Raw genomic sequence first — 6,405 nt, forward strand, 5'->3', positions numbered from 1 at the left:
GTCTGCGGAAGCTCAGGGTGTGCTTATATGTGGAGGAGATATGAATATTAGATTATCCAAAATGGAATCTTCTACCTCCAATTTAGGACATAACAAATCCATGATTAATAAAATAAACTCAGTAATGAAAGAAATAGGCATAGTAGACGTTTGGAGAGAGTTTAATCCAACAGCCCGTGACTACACTTACTTCTCTGCACCTCAATCTACTTATTCAAGGATTGACTATTTCACTCAGTCATGTGATATTGGAACAATTGATGTGTCTGATCATGCACCAATATTAATGACAGTTGATATTGGTAATAACCTAAAGTCTACACTATGGAAATTGAACTCAAGTATATTGAATAACCCCCAGGTAAAAGAAGAGTTAGAAAAGGCAATAGATACCTATTTTAAAGAAAACAACAATGGAGAAGTGTCTCCTCCTATGGTGTGGGATGCATTTAAGGCAGTCCTGAGGGGGAAAGTAATTTCTATTTCCTCATCACTAAAAAAACGTAGACAGGAGAGGCTCAATTCTCTATACACCAAACTCAAAGAATTACAAAAAGAACATCAAGCTAAACCAGGGACCAAAGAAGTATCAATTAAAATTAAACAACTGCAAAACGAGATAGATGACATAACCACAGAAGAGATTAAAAAGAAACTGGTATTTCTTAAACAGGGGTACTATGAGGCAGGTAGCAAGGCAATGAAATTGTTATCATATAAATTGAGGAAACAACAAGCAGACGCCACTATTAATAAGATAAGATGCCCCCAGACTAAGAAAATACAGCATAGATCAGAACAAATTCAACAAAGTTTTGAAAATTATTATAGGGAGTTATATTCACAACCAAAATTAGATAATGAAGACGAGATGAAGAATTTTCTCGAATCCCTAAATCTTCCCACAATTACACAAGAACAAAATAAGGTGTTGATTGCGGATATCACTGAAATAGAAGTCAAGGCAGCAATATCAAGACTTAAACCACATAAGAGCCCAGGTTCGGACGGCTTCACAGCCGAATGGTATAAGTCTTTCAAGGATCAGTTGATTCCAAAACTGTGCCAGATATGTAACGGAGCACTCAAAAAGGGAGAGATCCCCCCCTCATGGAAGCAAGCTATAATCTCGGTTATACCAAAGGAAGGCAAAGATTCATTAGATTGTAAACAATATCGACCCATCTCAGTGTTAAATCTAGATTATAAAATTTATATGTCAATATTAGCTAGAAGAATTGAAAAACTTTTGCCATCTCTCATTCATTTTGACCAGACTGGATTTATCCATGAGAGACAGACCCAAGACAGTTTGAGGAGGACGCTACATATTATGTGGCATATCCAGCAAAACAAGACACAAGCTATGTTAATAGGATTGGATGCAGAGAAGGCGTTTGATTCAGTAAGATGGACTTTTCTGTATAAGGTGTTAGATAAATTTGGTTTTCACTATACTCTGATAGAAGCTTTCAAAGCTATATATAATAATCCATCAGCAAGAATAAAAATAAATGGCAGCCTCTCAAATTCTTTTGTTTTGGAGCGTTCCTGTAGACAGGGTTGCCCCTGTTCGCCACTTCTTTTTGCCCTTTTTATAGAACCTCTCAGTCAATATATTAGGCAAAACGAGCAAATTAAAGGTATAAATATAGCAGGACAGGAACATAAAATATCCTTATTTGCGGATGACGTGTTAATATTTTTATCCCAACCATCAACATCCCTAACAACTTTAATGTCGTCTCTGGATGTGTTTGGTAAATTATCAGGCTATAAGATAAATATTAAGAAAACTCAAGTTATGACTCTTAATTTTAATCTGCCAGATGATTTGGTAAATAAATACAGCCTGAGTTGTAGCAAAAAATCAATGAAGTATCTGGGAATTAATCTTACCCAAGATATTACAAAATTATTTGAAGCCAATTATATTCCTCTTAACCTTAAAATTAAGTCAGATATCTCCAGATGGAATCACTTACCTTTTCTCAGTCTAACTTCAAGGATTGAATCAGTCAAAATGGTGATTTTACCCCGCCTGTTATATCTTTTCCTATCACTACCAATTGAAATAAGTGATCGACAGTTTATTGAATGGCAGAAATTAATTTCTCGATATATCTGGATGGGTAAAAAACCAAGGGTAAAATTTAAAGTAATGCAATTATCGAAAGACAAGGGAGGAATGGCGCTGCCAAATTTAAAAGATTACTACTGTGCGGCTCAGATAAGAAACCTGGGGTATCTCTGTGACTCGCAGTTTAGAGCCAGGTGGAAGGAAATAGAAGAGGGAGGCTCTGTGGATCCACCCTTACAGGCAGCAATGGCAGACAAAAAATGTGTAGACAGTCTTGCAACTAAGGATAACCCCTGGATAAAAGTAACACTAAGAACCTGGCACAAGGTTGTTAGGAAATACAATTTAAAGGGTGCAGAAAACATATTACGTTGGTGTGCTTATGACACGGATTTTATTCCAAATAGGACAGACAATAGATTTAAAATGTGGTCAGAAAGGGGCCTTACGGCTTATTGCTGCTTTATACACAATGGGTCTGTGAAAAGTTTTGACGATCTCAAAAGGGAATATGGTTTAGAGAGGCAGGATTTTTTCAGATACCTCCAAGTAAGGAATCGATTAAATACAATTTTGACAGAGGACCAGAGAAGTGACATCCTGAAGGTTTTTGTTTCAATTTATATGTCTGGATGTGGAAAGAAATTAATATCTAGATTATACAAAGGTTTCCAAGACGCCTCAAATTCCAACAGCCTGCATATTAAATGTAGATGGGAAAGGGAGGGAAATTTGGTCATATCTGGGGATGAATGGGAAAACATTTGTACATTACAATGGAAAACCACATCTTCACATAACTGGCGAGAGTTTGGATGGAAAAACATAGTGAGATTTTTTATAACACCTGCTCAGAAGAGACACCAGGGTAGTGGAACAAATTGTTGGAGGATGTGTGGTTCAGAGGTGGCCAACCATTATCATTTATTTTGGGATTGTCCGAAACTTTCATCTTTTTGGCATGACATTCTTGATTGTCTGGAGTATATGTTTCAAATGACTATACAATTTGATGTCAGCTCAATGTACTTTTGTACCACGGCATTACATATCCAATCAATAGCGGACAAATATTTAATGAAGATATTATTGATTGGAGCAAAGAAAGCTATAACAAGGAAATGGCTACAACCCAACGCACCGACACTGGAAGACTGGCAAGGGACTGTTCACCAAATCTACATCATGGAGAGACTGACATTTGCTCTAAAATTGCATTCGGAGAAATTTAAGAGTTGGTGGTCCAAGTGGATCAGATATATAAGACCACGAAGACCTGAACTGCTTTAAGTACCTTTATTACAAGGCTTGAAGTACCAGTCTAATAATCTTGATGGAAAAATGAGTAAATGTGACTTCTTTTGTTCAAATGTTCTTATTTAAAACATTGTAAAATGAAAGGGGGAATAATAGCTTGGTTAATATGTTAACACTATTGTCCAAATACATGTTTTTGTTTTGCTCTGTATGAGTGTAATGGCGCTGAAATGACTTTGTATATTTCTCCCTGATAAAAATTAAAAAAAAAATAAAAAAAAAAATTGTGAAAAAACGGTGTATGCTTGTGTACTTGCCTTTTAACTTTGTACATTGTCTCACCACAAAAACTTTATTATCAATTGATTAAATACTCACCTGTCCTGAACACCAGGGATGGAGTCAGAAGGCACCTACCAGCTCAATCCAGCAGGGGTCCTCCTTCCACCATTGAGTTTTTTTCACTTTTGATCCTGCTCTCCCCAGGCCTCACAGGCCAGTCTGCAGACAACCTAAAAAACAAAAGAACAAAAACAGAAAAACAAATCATGTACATTTCATGTGGTGGGACAATGTTAATCATGAATATACCCGTTATCTTTGTGTTCTACAGACACTAAATGACACAGCTGCACCTATGCACAAACCGATGGTACTCTATGGTAGTATGGGGAGTGTGGGTACGTGCAACCATATGCAGGCCTCTGTGCCAGCGCACTGGAACCACACTGTGGCAACTAAAAATTATTCTTTCTACCTAACTCCTAACCCGGTGAGGTTGAACAACAGGGACCAAGAACCACGTAAAACCTCCATTAAACAGCTCAGGATGGCATTTAGAAGAGCTCAGTCTGCCTTTCAATTAATTCTGGTCAATACTCACCTGTCCTCAACACCAGGCTGGAGTCAGGAGGTCGTACTTAGTTGCATCCAGCAGGGGGCCTCCTCACACCACAGATGAGTCTTTGCCTCCATCCTGCTTTCTTTTTAAATTTTAGAATTTTGCAAACAGAATACAGACAGTATCACAGCAGTGAATAGGTACACCAATGGAAAGTACACTGTGGAGGAAGGCATATGATACATCCCAGTGATAACACTAGTATAGACTGTAACCAGTGATAACACTAGTATAGACTATGTAACCAGTGATAACACTAGTATAGACTGTAACCAGTGATGACACTAGTATAGACTGTAACCAGTGATGACACTAGTATAGACTATGTAACCAGTGATAACACTAGTACAGACTATGTAACCCTCTAGTTAAACTAGAGAGAACGGAACAAACCGAAAAATAAATAATACACAAGACAAACATTTGAATGTGGTACGAGTTGGTCACCAGAGACTATAACGGTATCATCATTCTCCCTCATCACTGTATATCAAATGCGGGATGAGCTATCACCACTTATACATTCCTTTCTTTCAGGTCAATCGAGGTTCATCATCAAATGAGTCCACTCTCCAGATATCAAGAGTAACAGAACTGTGACAATCGTGTTATAATCGAATGTCTTTGCAATTGTTAATGAGATTAACAATGGCTGATTTACTATGTTCTCTCCTGATCTAATTAACATACACACACACACATTCCCAGAGTGAAGGTTTGGTAAACCCCCTTCTTCTTTACTGATTTTGGTCGACAGCTCAGAAATTTACACTCTTGTTTTTCTTACCTGTTGCATTCCAATGGTGAAGGTCCCTACACTCATCCAGATTTCAACAAGGTTCTAAATAGCTATTAAGCCAGAACCTCATCTTCTTAATTTTAACAAATTATTAAATAGGAAGAAAAGTTATTAAAACTGATTTTTCCTACATTTTTCTACGATTAAGATTGACTGAGATAAATTTAACGTGTAAAAATGTCCTGTGTTCTGTGGAACCACAGTACCCTCTAATGGTGAGTCCTGGTATGATTGGGAGAGACTTTCAGGAGATCTTTTGTGTAAATTAGTTCTGTAATTAGTTCTACTATAATCAGGTGTTTAGATGTTTTGATCAAGTTTTAATTCCTTTTTCAATGTTAAAGTGATTTTAATAATGCCATATGATTTCGTGTTAAACAAAACATATTAAGCCATGGTGAAGTTTTGGGAAAGGTGAAACACGATTTTGAAACATTTAAAATGATAGTTCAGTTTTAGTTAGTTCCTGTGAATTTTCATACTACTCTGAAACAAAAAGCCGGCAGCCCTGCCCCCAGGCACGCCCGCCATTCGGAGTTAACAAAACTGAGACATCGCTCTCACTCTCTGGCTCTTAAAACTTACTCTTCAAACTCTCTCTTCTTTTAATTTTTCCGCTCTTTACTTTTACTTTGAAACACGCTTCAAGACAGCAATCTCAGCAGAAGTGCTCACGCGTTGATTTTTCTCACTTTTAGATTTTTTGCCATATTGATTAACTTCTTTTAAGTACTTTAACTTTTAAGTTTCTACCAGAACGAAGTTCTGTTTTAATTTGTTTTATACAGTTAAGTATCGTAACCTGATTTAGAAGTGAATTTAATTTAAATTATCTTGTATTGAGTAACAACGGAAGATCCTCCTGATCAACGTATCATCCTCAGTTATTGTAATCAAGAAGTTAAAATTAATTTACAAAGTCAGAGCCTGAGAAACCACCACTCATAGCGACAAAAGAAGACTATCATCGTCATTAAGATCATCATCAAGACATTGCAGCAATTTGCTGTGTCAGAAACCGTGCAAGCAGTTTCCAACGAAAGACAGACTCTATGACAAGCCAAACTGGCTCTGCCCCCAATGCGCACTAGCAATACCATCCCACTGTGCATTGAGCCAGGATCGTCACTGGCTCGGTACTGAATGAGTTGCATTCTTCCTACGACACCACACGAGGTCGTCAACCGGCGGATACCGGATGAGCAGCGACACTCGGCCATTGGACCGGGACTGCCAGCTAGAGTCGCAAATCACCGGAGACAAAACCAGCCGCCGCTGACTCCACAACTCTGCTAAGAAAGTAGGCTCTCCATCACTCATAACATCTGGATTCACACATGAAACACAAGTTGGTGTCTTTTTGGCTTC

The sequence above is a fragment of the Pagrus major genome, chromosome 7, assembly GCF_040436345.1.
Source record: "Pagrus major chromosome 7, Pma_NU_1.0".
Classification (NCBI taxonomy): Eukaryota; Metazoa; Chordata; class Actinopteri; order Spariformes; family Sparidae; genus Pagrus; species Pagrus major.